Here is a 14,096-nt window from a genome sequence, read left to right as displayed (position 1 = left end):
TTGAAACATAATGTTATGAATCTGTTTTTGTTTTTAGGGCGACAATCTGTGAAATGGATTATGGTCAAAAGTGATGTGTTAAATGCAACTAAGTGTACTAGACACATATTGGCAACTAAAAGCATAATCAATAAGCCAAAATATTTAATTAACATGCAAGGGATGGGGGTTGTACATATCGAATGACGCAGAGATTCCTTGTGGGCCTAATTATAACCCAGTACTACTGTATGGGTTTACATCACACTTAAAACTATGTTATTAACCATCGTCAGCATTACGTATATCATTGTACTTAGGGGAAGTATGCAATTGGGATTCAGCCTTTGTCCCTAAAGCAGTATCTTCAGAAACCTCCCAAAAGAGAGGCAATTTCAAAACAATTCCTATTGCTCAGACACACATATACACACACACACACACACATAATCACAGCTCCATGTTCCCTACCTTGTGCTCGCTCCACAAACACCACCTTGGAGTCGTGCTGGAAGTTGTGCCCGCTGAGAAGCATCTGTTCCCCCCCTGAGGCGGCACAGCTTTCCATGCTCTGTTTATCCACGAGGGGCAGCTCCTGTGCTGAGCGCTGGGCTGCAAGGAGGACAAAGAGACAGAAAGAAAGTGAGGAAAGAGATGGAAATGTGCAGAACCATTCAAATCTGTATACATCCACATCTTTACTTTCTACTGTATAACTGTAGGTTAAGGAGTTAGTAAAACTACAATATTTTCCTTATATAGTGAAATATAATTGAAATAAAAAATATAATTGAAATAAATGTTATATAAATAAATGTTATATATGTATGTATATATATGTATATATATATATATATATATATATATATATATATATATATATATATATATATATATATATATATATATATATATAATTTACTTTTGATGGAAAAATGATTTTTCAGCAACCATTACTCCATCTTCAGTGTCATATGATCCTTCAGAAATCATTCTAATATCACAACTGAAAATGGCTGTGCTGCTTTAATATTTTTGTAAAAATTATTATACATTTTTTTCACCCTTTTTTGATTTTCTTAATGCAAAAGTCTTTCAATTTATATTAATTTATAGTGTATTAATCTTACTGACACAAACATCTGAACTTTTGTACATTATATATATGTATGTATGTATATATATTGAAAATATGGCAGTTCAGTCTGTGCTTTTGAAAATGTTACCTGACATAAGCTTCATATGTCTTTCATTCATGTTCTCCCTGTAACTGGAATCTTTAACCCAGAAATTACTCACAATTTTATGAGCTGTGCTCATTTTCTAGTGTTATTTCTAATTTACCTTATAGCAATGAATCAGTCCTGGCAGTTATCAGAGCAAAGAAAAAAAAGAAGTGTATATAGAAATCTGTCTTTGATTTATTGATTCATTCCATCTAATTACAACATTCCTGTCAGTAGAGCATAATGCTAGCAAGGTCAGGAAATGAATTAACTTATAAAAAGTATACATTGAATGCAATGTTAGTCGCATTGAATTTAAAAAAGGACTTAGTGAGATTTAGTGGCATGACTCACAGCACTCAATGGGGTTAGATGCCACCTGTAAGGACCCCGTCCTGCCATTAGGTTGGTTGATGTGGACACGGAACACCATCCTCACACGTGTGTTCTTCGTCCGATGTCTGTCTCACCCTTCCGGAGCTCGATGTCTGAGTTACGCAGCTTGAGAATTCCAGCGCAGTCGATTCTGTGGCACAGAAAGAACGTTAATGTTTTAGGAACAGACTCAACAAATCCTTTCAGAAGTACAAAAATGTGCTGTAAATATCGTTAGACAGCTGTTTAATAAACATTTTCTCGGAACAGAGTAACGTTTAATTTATTGCCTGAATTTTTTTTGTACCATTTCTGCCAAAATTACGCCTGGAACTTATTCTGTGCAGCATAAATAAATGCCCTTTCTCCCTCGCCTCTTCCAACTTCGGCTTCTGAGATGGCAGAGATGTTGTTAAAAAAAAAACATGAAAAGTTTACTTTCTCCATTAAATGTTCAAATCCTTCAAGCCAACGCAAGTAAATAGTTATTTAAAAGCCTGTCAAAGTTTTGCACTGAAGAAACATTAAGGGCCCTTTATTTAAGTTGCACATGAGTGAAAATGCAAAAACAGGAAATCATAAAAAAACTGAGAAACAATCCCTGAATATGAGTAATCTGTCAATGCTGTACAGACACTGGAATGTCAGATATTAACGTTTCCATGTGTATGTGGTGAGGATGAGCACATTGTGTTCTAGGTGTCATCCTGATTTTAGATGAAAATTTAAATTATTTAAAAAATGTAAACTAGATGTAATATAAAATAAAAAAATACACAGATATAAAATAAAAATAAGTAGTTATTTAATAAAAGGAATCATAAACAGAAATATATAAGCCTAACAAATTATTAATTATATAGCTACTATAATAGAGCAAGGTTATAGTGATAATTCCTTTTCCAAAACAACTGCCCATGTTGAGCTTACAGCCTTCCAAACCGAACTCCACATACAAAGTAAAAAAAACAGCATTTTCTCTCCAATCAAAATGTGAAATGAAATACTAAAGAGTTTAAAATTGGTTAAACTGCACTGACACAGGGACATAACCATTTGTTGGCTTTACTACAGAAACGTGACAAAGCGGGAACGCTCCCCAGAAAGCTCTGAAACAAGATCCAGAGGGGTGTGTGTTTTTTTTTTGTTTTTTTTTTGTATAAGTTAAGTGTTACATCCATTATAGAATGGGAAGAAAATGCTGAGCTGGTAAGACCGCTACCGCCTGGCTTGCAGAACAGACCCCAGCGCACCATTACAGGCTCCACGCGACCAGAGGCCTCCTGTAACACGAGCCCTGGAGCTCATACAAGGGAAACCCACGGCGCTGGGACTCCTTGCACACACACAAAAAAAATACACTTCTGCTTAGCAACTGCCTTTACAACAGGAGGATCGGCGGTAAAAAAAAAAAAAGGGGTTGTCTAAAGAATCAGTGTTGTTTATTGCAGGAAACATGCACAGGATGCATGTGGATATACATAATTATGAGGTACAAACATTTCCACTTTCTCTGTGTTTTTCCTGTTTAGTGTCTTTCAGAGATGTGCACGCATACTCACATGGCCCTCATGTTGCTCTCGGGCAGCAGAGGAATCTCAAGAACTTTGGTGTTGGACTGCATGACTTCGTGGCTTGGTGTGGACACGGTCTTCCCGGTTATACGGTGGACCTGGTAGAAGGCATGAGGCCGGAGAAGACGGTCGTCTGCTGTCCCAATGAACAGCTGCAGGGTCAGAGGCTCACTCTCCATGTAGCCATGAAGCTGAAAAGATACAGATATGAATTTATTGGCATAACCTGTTTCTACAAGAACAAGAAAGTGACAATCACAGCCAATCAGAAGATGTTTAAAGTAAAATGGGATTTTTTGTCCTCTGAGATTTCAAAGCAGGTGCAGAATAAATAGAAACCAAACCATCAACAAAATATACTGTTACTCATCAAAAACTCAGATGACAGGTACAAAGTGAAGCTACATTTTGTCAGTTGATTGGTTTTTATTTCTTCAGCATGTGAAAGGTAGCTCCACCCACACTGAAATCTCACTGGACCAAAAACCTGTTTGTCATATACTGTAGGCACACTACCATTCAAATGTTTTTTTTTTTTTTTTAATTAATACTTTTATTCAGCAAGGATGCATTTAAATGATCAAAATCGTTATAAAAGATTTCAAATAAATTCATCAAAGAATCCTGAAAAAATCAATCACAATATCCACAAAGGTACTAAGCAGAGCAACCGCTTTTGACATATAATGGTAATAATAATAAATTTTTTGTGAGCAGCAAATCAACATATTAAAATGATGAACGATCATGTGGCACTGAAGAGTAAAGTAACGGTGAAATTACTCTAAAATTACTCTGCTGAAAATCCAGCTCTGCCATCACAGAAATAAATTACATTTCAAATTATATTGAAATATGAACAGTTTTTTTTTAAATTGCTAGAATATTTCACAATATTACTGCTTATCACAAATAAAATTAATCAAGCATAAGTGACTTAAAAATCTTACCAGCCCCAAACGTTTGATTAGTAGTGTATATTAATTATCAAATACTGTACATATGTAAATGAGAAGATACTGATGTGGAAGCTGAAAAACAAGTTACAAATGGAAAACCATAGAAAGACAAAAAAGAGACATTTTAAATCATAAATTGTTGACGTAAGTATGAAGTAAGAGTTTGATTTTGAAGATTTATTTTCAAAACTCAAGCACATTTGGTCAAAGCTACGTCACACACAGCTGATGTATGGAGATCCTCAAGGAGGGTGGTCAGCATCTGTGGTGAAAGTCCTGGACCAGTCTGTATATTTATTTTAGTAGATATGTTTGAGCGTGGCATTTGTGTTTATTCAGGCAGTAGGGAGTGCACAGGCCAGAAAGACAGAGGCCAGGAGAGATCACACTTTCAGAACCCTCCCCTCACTTCATTACATTATCACCCACTAGAGGAATGCCAAGACTCTTTCCGCCCATGGCACGGAGTTCAGAGCAATGTGTCCGCACCTCCGAGAGCTGTGGGTCAGTTCTCACCCTCTCAAGCTCTCAACCTCCGTGGCAATCTGTGGCAGATGAGGGAAACAGATTGAGGGAGAAAAAAAGTATATCTTCAACACGGGCTCTTTTGAAGAGTTACTGGACAGATTCAGTGAGCAAATTCTTACTGGAAAAGGTTACGTCTCAAGTGATATTGAGCAAGACCAACTGTTCTTCTCATTGGGCTCATTCACTAACAGTGCATATGCATGTATTAAAACAATAAATTCATGATTCATAAACACAAGTTCACACTTTTTTTGTGTAAAATGAAGTGAAGATCAAAATTAGAACTTAATTCTTTGTGCAATACTAGAAAAATTATTTTATTTAATTATTATATTATTTTTACATATTTGTAAGTTGTAATTTAATTACAATAACCATCAAAAAATTTGTATTATAATTTAAACACACACACATATATTATATTACACAGTATATAAAACTAAAACAATCATACATAAATTGTGATAAATGATTTTATATATATATATATATATATATATATATATATATATATATATATATACATATAAATGAATCGTGTAGTTAAAGTCTATCTAAAAGTTTATCTTTAAGCGTAATACTGAAGAAAATACTTTTTTGTGCACGTAATAAGTACTTTTTGCACACCTAAGTAAGAACGCTTGAGTATGCAGTTGTTAGTAAATGAGACCCATTACGATGATAAAGTAAGTCCTAAAATACTCAACCAAACAGAAACTCTACCAGCAGTACTCTATAAAAAAGTAATAAAGATCATCCCAGTCACAGTAGGCCTATGAGATAAAACCAGTCTGAATATTATAAATGTGGAAGCACTGCTTGTACAAACCAAACCTATATTTAGGGATTTCGTCACTTCTTCCAGTTACGGCGGTGTGATTTTGTTGACAGAGCTGTTCTTTGAGAAGTCAGCTTCCCGAGAGACTTAAGCGCAGACGTGGAAGCACATAGCTGTGGTGCGGCAGGCTTACTTCAGAGGCTACACACTCACGTCTACCGTCAATCCAATGGCGCATGTGGTCAAACTGCATCCAGGATACAAAAAATCTGACAGAAACCACCAGGAACCCGAGCAGGGGGAGAGAGAAAAAGAGAGACGGGGCTCTAGCAGCCTGGGTACAGAAATCCTGACCACCAAAAACCACCAAACCCCAAGTGGAGAGACATAACGGGGGGAAGGGGTGGTCTAAGACTAACTCTGAGGCTGTAGTGACTCACATAGTTATGAGAATACATAAAGTAGGTGCATAAAATACTGAAAATACAGCTAATTCATTAAAATTAGAGTGCAAATTATAGTGACCACAAGTCTGGTTGGTTTGTGAAAGTAGAACTTTAATTGAAATGCTTCGATATCACCCAAAAATGACTGCCAAAGTGCTTTTAACAACTCCGCTGAAGGTCACAAAATAACTTGCACATTGACTGAGATCCTCAGAGGAGGACATCAGTGGTGACAGAGCATGAAGGGAGGAGCCGTACACTAAAAGAAGAACACGTGCAGCTGAGAGCGCTCTCTAATTTAATGGTTTACAGAATGGGACAAGCTTGTTTGAGGCTCTTTCGAACACTTCCCTTTACTTGCCTGCCAGAACTGTGTGCAGAGGAGACTGGACGCCTCCACACGATGCTGTTGCACATGATGTCAGTGCAGTAAAAGGACCTTCAGCTAAACAAAAGGCAGTCTGTGCACTAGGCCGGAAACGGCAATGAATTTGAAAAAAATAAAACACGAGGGTGAGAGGACCTTGTTTTTTCAGACGGGAGTCGCACTGAGCCACGTGTTCACAATCATTAGCACCTCATTATTTTGAGTCCAAGTACCCAGCAGCCACAGATGTACTCCAAAATGTTGAGTTCACCTTTAACGGCGATTTTAGTAAACAAAGCGGTCGTGGAGACTGTGGTTACCATACCCCAAGAGTTACGTCCAACCACAGCCATTTTTTTTTTTCAGATAAAACCACGACTCCTGTCTTTAGGAATTCTCTTATCCATTAGGGAGCATCTGCAACCAACTCTGCAGTGAATACCCATGATTCAGCTACGACAGCAAATGAGATGTGTGACTCACCAGTGTCTGTTGAGCGGAACGGACTGACACCACGACACTGTGGTCTTGAGAAATATCAGAAGTACTTCTCTCACACTTCCTGAACTTGGACATGGCAGTAAAACGAACAATATAAGCGCTTAAATCACAGTGTGTCACTATGACTTGAGAGAAAACAAATATAAGGAAGTTCCCTTACGTCAACAAAAACAATGAGAATGAATATATACCACCGTGGCACATCATGGAGAGGATGTTGCAGGATGTTGACTAAAAATTGTTAAAAATAAGACATTCTGTGAAAATCTCCCATATGAATGACAGCTATAGTATTAAAGTGTATATTCAAATGTGACCCTGGACCACAACACCAGTCATAAGTAGCACTGGTATATTTTTAGCAATAGGCAAAAATACATTGTATGGGTCAAAATTATTGATTTTTCTTTTATGCCAAAAATCATTAGGATATCAAGTAAAGATCATGTTTCATGAAGATATTTTGTAAATTTCCTACTGTAAATATATCAAAACATAATTTTTGATTAGTGATATGCATTTCTAAGAACTTCATTTGGACAACTTTAAAGGCGATTTTCTCAATATTTAGATTTCTTTGTACCCTCAGATTCCAGATATTCAAATAGTTGTATCTCGACAAAATATTTTCCTATCCTAACAAACCACACATCAATGGAAAGCTTATTTATTCAGCTTTTCAGATGATGTATAAATATAAATTTAAAAAAAAATGACCCTTATGACTGGTTTTGTGGTCCAGGGTCACAAATGTTTAAATTAAAAATAATTTTTTTTTAAATAAAAATGCTGTTCCTTTGAACTTGTATTCATCAAAGAATCCTAAAAAAATACAAAACTATTAAGCAGCACAACTGTTTTCAGCACTGATAATAAGAAATATTTCTTGAGCACCAAATCGGCATATTAGAATGATTTCTGAAGGATCATGTGACAATGAAGACACTTGGGTAAGTGCGGCTGAAAATTCAGCTTTACCATCACAGGAATAAATTACATTTTAAAATATATTCAAATAGAATACAGTATTTTTAAATTGTAATAAAATTTCTAAATATGTGTGATATTACTGTGTTTTTGATCAAATAAATGCAGCCTTGGTAAGCATAAGAGATTACTTTCAAAAACCCCAAACCCCAAACTTTTGAGCTATAGTTTATATTACACAATGCAAATATCAACCTAGAGGAGTTGTATTGCAATTTAACTAACCATTACCTACATCGTCCTAGTTAAAATTTATCCTGCTGCTTTCTGTATACTTATATACACTAATTTTCAACTATCTATGTATTGTTACTATTGTTACCTGCACCCAGATATCCCATTTTATCTGTCAGTAAAAATTTGCAGGATGGTGCAAAATGCATTTATTAAAAACACCACTGTTAAAAACCCACATTAAAAGTGGTGAATTACCGCTTTAAGACTTAAAGGGACCATTCATCAAAAAATTAAAATTCTGTCATCATTTACTTGCCCTCATGTCTTTTAAAACCTGTTTCTTCTGTGCAGCACAAAAGAAGATCAATCAAACCTCTATAAATGATTCAGAATGCAGCGGCACAACTGGTCTTCAATGAGCCCAAAAGAGCCCATATTACACCTCTCTTTATCTCCTTGCACTGGCTACCGTTTGTGGCTCGCATCAAGTTCAAGACATTGATGCTTGCATATAGAACAGCCACAGGCTCAGCACCCGCCTACTTCCACTCACTACTACGAATCTACATCCCCTCTAGAAGTCTGAGATCCGCTAGTGAGTGACGCCTCGAGGTACCATCACAGAGAGGCTCAAAATCACTTTCCATAACATTCTCGTTCACCATTCTTGGCTGGTGGAATGATCTTCCCACCCCTATCCGGAATGCAGAAACCCTGAAAATTTTCAAGTGACAGCTGAAAATTCATCTCTTTCGAAGCTACTTGACTTCATCATTTAAAAAAACAAAAAACAATTGTCTTTCTCTTTATTTATTCCTTCTCTTTCTAGCTTGGACTTATTTGAACAATGTCTAAAACTTGGTATTACAAGCACTTCCTGTGTCTGTTTACCTCTTTAAGAAGAATCGCTTTATGTATCCCCCAATTGTAAGTCGCTTTGGATAAAAGCGTCTGCAAAATAACTAAATGTAAATGTAAGATATTTTGAAAAATGTCTCAATATTTATTTGTCCATACAATGAAAGTCAGTGCTGTCCAGTGTTTTTTGGACCCCACTTTCTTTCATATTATGGACAAAAGCAGAATTCCACAGAAGAAAGTAAGTCATTCAGGATTAGAAGAACATAACGGTTAATAAATGATGACAGACTTTTCATTTTTAGGTGAACTATTCTTCTGAGAGATTATGAATTTATACCTGGACCACTGGATGCCCTCCCGCTAGTGCTTTTACAGCTCCTCTGCTGCCTTCCGTCTCGTAGTGAGCCCGGTGATGGGACTTGGGTTGGACATCGATCTGTAGGCTGTACGGTCCTGAACTGGAAGGCAACTGCCAATCAAGAGCAGGCAGCGATGGACTTCAAGAATAAGAGGGAGAGAGTCCAATAATGAGGTAAGGAGAAAGAGAGAACTTTGGTTAGCACAGATAAATGACTAAACTACTTGGAATATGAAAGAAATTCTTATATGCTACCAACCTGATGTAAGGCTTCGGCTTAGACCAATATGGGTGTTGGGGCACATCCAAGAAGCCACTACAGTAGGTCTCTTTTTTGAAGGGCAGGCGTGCTGAAGAGAAGTCCTCCTGGCAAAGCTCCAGGGATCCTGTCTCCTCTCCACCTGGTTCTACTTTCAGGTTCATTGAGGCGCTGTGCTCCAGACTGGTCTTGCGGGACTTCAAAGGGATCCCCTCCCCAAGATCTGTTAATCCATCTGTGGTGAGGGCATTAATGGCGGCAACAATGGCGGAGTTGGTGTACTGGTTGGTGTTGGCCAGCCAGGTGTCCTCCGTCACGCTAAGACGGGGTGAAGTTTGTGGCGACAGCCCCGGGGATTGATTCGGTGAGTACGGATGGTACTTGTGCGATGGGCCACCATTGAAGCTGTACTTCCGTTTACCAACACAAGGAGAATTAGGTTGGGAGCCTCGGGTGCCCACCCAGCTGTCATCAGTGATACTGGTACGGGGAGAACCAGATGGAGAATGGCGTGGAGAAGTGCCAAGGGTGCAGGACTGCAGAGATGAGGTACCTTTCGGGGAGACGCAAGGAGACTGCCAGGGCGAGTTCTGCGGCGAGTTGTCATAGTTGTACGAAAAGCCTGATTCGTACGATGACGCATCTGAATGGCAGCTACGGGAAGACACACTGCTCGCCGGGCTTAGGCATGTGGGGTCACGATAACCATCCACGCCTGGTAAAGTTAATGTCACTATGGAATTGACTCGCTTGGCCACGGGAATGCTGTTCTCCTCCACTTCGTCCTCGGGGGAACTGCCCATAAGCTGTTATCTCAATGCGTGGACTCTCCAGCGTGGGAGCCCCGTTGGACCGGGTGCCAGATGTTTGGAAGTAACCCACTGAGGTCATGTCATCTTGAGGGGAGAACGAGGATGGCTGACTGATGGATATCGACAAGGAAGGACTGGTCTGGAGATTGTGGTACTGGGAGGGTGGGCAGGGGTTGCTCAGAGGTAATGGGATGCTGGTGTTTTGGCTGTAACCGTATGCATCTGTAAGGTGCAATCAGAATTTCATGAGGTGTTGCAACTATAAATAAGCTATTGAGATCAAAGAGTTTAGGTTCAAAAGATATTTCTTGTGCACATAGAGTAGTGTAAGAAGACTGTTGCTTTTGCAATCATCCACATCTAATAAACTTTCTCTCTCTTTTTTTTTTAAACTGCCATTTGGTATAAAAAGAGCATTAACAAAAGACATTCTATTCTTTATAAGTAATAACTGTGAGTCAAAAACGTTAGTGGTTAAAAACCACAACCTCTGCAGAGGAAGCAAGGTGAGTGATACACAAATACCAGGCCAAAAATAACAAAGCGTTAAAAATATCTTCCTGAGGACAAAACCAGACGGAAAACCAATACTCATAAGCAATCTCTGTTGAAAAACAGGCGCAATCATTTGCGTCTATGCAATGTATAGGCCCATACAAGATGACTAACTCAAAATGTCTTGTCCAAAAAATTTTTTAAATATTCCAAAACATAACGGTTAGAGCTTCCTGGAGATGATTCATTGACCCCTTTGGTATTTTAGAATACTTGTAGTTTATCTAAAATATTTTAGAACATTAAGTTAACATTAACATAAGTAATACAACATCTGGCCTATCAAAGTTTTTTTCTATACAGCTATATATATATAACTGAAATATATTCTTTTAATGAGTAATCAAGGGGAAAAAAAACACAGTTGAGTGAGTCACTGTAGTCAGTCAGTCCAACCTGGTGGAAATATATGAAACGTAAGTTAGCCCAAACTGGCGCACAGTCACTACTGGCTCTGCTTGCAATAAAATTTGCAATGATTTCTCTCTACTTTAGAGGACGATTAAAAACACGGATACTTGAAAATGTGACCACAGCGCAACAAAGCACCTTGGATACTGAAAGCATGCTAATGTATCCCTAATGTATGTATCGTTTTGAATCAAGTTAACAACTACATATTAGATTTTTGTAAGCAAGCCGTAAGTATACACTATGTGATTCTGATAGCTTAAAAAAAAAAGTAATAAATTACTGATTACTAAAAGTATATTAGCAACCCCTCTGAAATAAAACACCTTAAATTAGCCTAAGCGGGTTGGCTGGTCTCTCAGCATGATTATGGTGGTCTACTGGTTGGATTTAAAAGGCTTTTGGGCACATTTCAGCAGGTCAAGTTAGGAGGCCAGCTAAGGAGACCAGCTTAAACCATGTAAAGACCAGGAAACCATTTTACAGGCAGGTTTAAGTTACTTTTCTCAGCAAAAAATGTGAGAACTTGTTTTGTTTTAGTAGAGCTGTCATTATGAACTACAATCTAAGTTATCTTGGGAAATACACAGTTGCTGCAAAGAGAGGGATGCAAAAACCCACAATCTAAATAACGTCCCTGCTTATTCATCTTCGTCACGCCCACCCCTCCCTTCTGCAGTCTCTTAAACTGAGAAAAACCCATTCAGCCCATTGATTAAATTAGAAATAACTTTAATTCCACTATAGACCAGAAAAAAAGAAAAAAAATGAATAAACATTAACAACAGAGCAGTAGAGCAGGGCAAGATGTTACACCACCAATAACCAATCAGAAATTAGCTACGGGGTGAACTCATTATCATATGGGGAGGGTTGTAACATAACTTACCAAAGTCCTATCTATAATGGACACAGAAAGATAACACTAACTTATTTATTTGGCTATAAATATAATATATTATTGGATTGGGTTGGTGATCAGATATACTAAAAAAATAAAAAATAAAATAAAATTGTGGCACAGTAAATCCACGCAGAGAAATTAAGATGACCACATTTTCTATAAAGTGTTACCCACCCCTCCAACTGTCACAACTCACCTCGTTGGTGGGGTAGATTACAAAAGCAGTCTTTGTACCTGACATTCATTTACACAGTTTAGGATGCTACAAATTTATAAATCACTTAAATCTGTAGCAGACAAATATGGGAAGCCTATGTCAAAGTTTGAGACAGATGGTACACATTTGTGTTAAAGAAGTTAAAACACTCCCCGGTCTCTCTTAGTAACACATATAAGTGCGTGCATGATAGCAGTTATTGGTTTTATTTTATCACCACGACAGGCAAATTCATAAGCAAACGTGCTTGAATTTGTATTAATAGGTTCAATAATACTTGTATTAAAATAATAATACAGAAACACATTAACGTGAAATATGACACAGTGTGAGTGGATGCGTTTAATCTTCTTAATACGTTACCTTCCTCTGCGGATTTCATGCTTGCGAAGTGTAGAGTGAACTCACAGCAAGTTCAGCGAACTTTCCCAAAACGCACGACAGTGTCCGATGAGCGTTTTATTTCCCAATGTAGAGACGAGTCCAGATATCTGTGATAAAAGTGTTCAATTTTACCGCATTAAAGGTGTATTCCAGTCACGAGAGAACTGTTTAAATGATTTGAAAGCTCAGATGATTCAGTAGGCTATACAGCACTTAAAAGCGCATGCAATAACAACGCAAAAATTAATATTATTTTAATACAGTTTGTCTAACTCGTTATTTTTTCTATTCTGGACTTGCATGTTAGTTTCCAGGGGTTCTGGTGACGCACTGCTTTGCGATGGAAAGGTCTCTGTATCTATATAAAGCCGGGAAACACCTCCGTGAAGCCCCGCCTCTCAATGGAGTGACGCAGGCACCACGTCTCAAGCTCGACAGCAGATGAAGAGAGGGATTCTCTCCTCTCAACATTTCCAGATGTGGAGCCGTTGAAACCCGAGGCAAATGAGCCGGCGTGTGCGCGTGCGCATCTGCTAGAGAAGGGAAGTCCAACTCATTTCTGCGAATCGGTTCTTTTGAACAGTTTGTATTAAGAGCCGGTTCAAATAACGATTCAGCTGTTGTCTTACTCCCCTGACATGCCGGCATAGTATCGGCCTATTGCACTAGAAAACGTTCCAATAGAGTCATATGTAGGCAAATATATTTATGATGTGTGTGTGTGTGTGTGTGTGTGTGTGTGTGTGTGTGTGTGTGTGTGTGTGTGTGTCTGTGTGTTTATTTGTGTGTTTGTGTGTTTTTTTTATTGTAATTTGATATGTCCCAGTTGCAGCCACGATTCAGCTTAAAAAAATAGCATTTACAATAAATAGGCCTAATACTAAAATCATTTTTACTTATCATCTGTCAGCATGTTATTAAACTTATTTTTCATCCGTAAGTTTTTTCTCAGGTTTGGTTCTCGGGTCGTTTACGAGTCACCCATCGAAGGAGACCGCTCTCAGTTCAATGAGGCGGTACTAACCGAATAACCCGATTCACTGCGAGTCTGACATGTAAGCTCCCTTCCAACTGATTCAATTAACCCCAGAGCTGCTCCTACCGATTCAGTCTGATATAATTTATTCAGTCCAATTCTTGCTCAAAATTTCAGACCTAGCCTATTAAATATTGGAATTGAAATAAATAACAATTCACTTACAAATAGGCAATCAATAATAATGAAACGCAAAAAAGGTGAAAGAGCCAGTGTGTTCACATGTGCTGCTACTGGAAACAGAAATCAAATGTGGCTATTTTGAAAAACAAAGGCAGTTTAAGAAGCCATTATCATGTTAATAATTTCTATTGTCCCATTAATAGACACAGTTGGACAGTCTCTGTGAGACTCGTCACGTAGCAACTGTAGTGCGTTGATAGTGATTTAATAAACAGACTA

At 37.9% G+C, this 14,096-nt stretch overlaps 1 pseudogene; it reads right to left on the bottom strand.

Moving 5' to 3' along the window:
- Positions 1-145: 145 nt before the first annotated feature.
- On the bottom strand, positions 146-13,351 carry LOC122140623 (annotated as a pseudogene).
- Positions 13,352-14,096: the final 745 nt, after the last annotated feature.

The sequence above is a fragment of the Cyprinus carpio genome, chromosome B19 (assembly GCF_018340385.1).
Source record: "Cyprinus carpio isolate SPL01 chromosome B19, ASM1834038v1, whole genome shotgun sequence".
Classification (NCBI taxonomy): domain Eukaryota; kingdom Metazoa; phylum Chordata; class Actinopteri; order Cypriniformes; family Cyprinidae; genus Cyprinus; species Cyprinus carpio.
The sequence above is the reverse complement of the archived record's forward strand: the minus strand, read 5'-3'. Positions and strand labels throughout refer to the sequence as shown.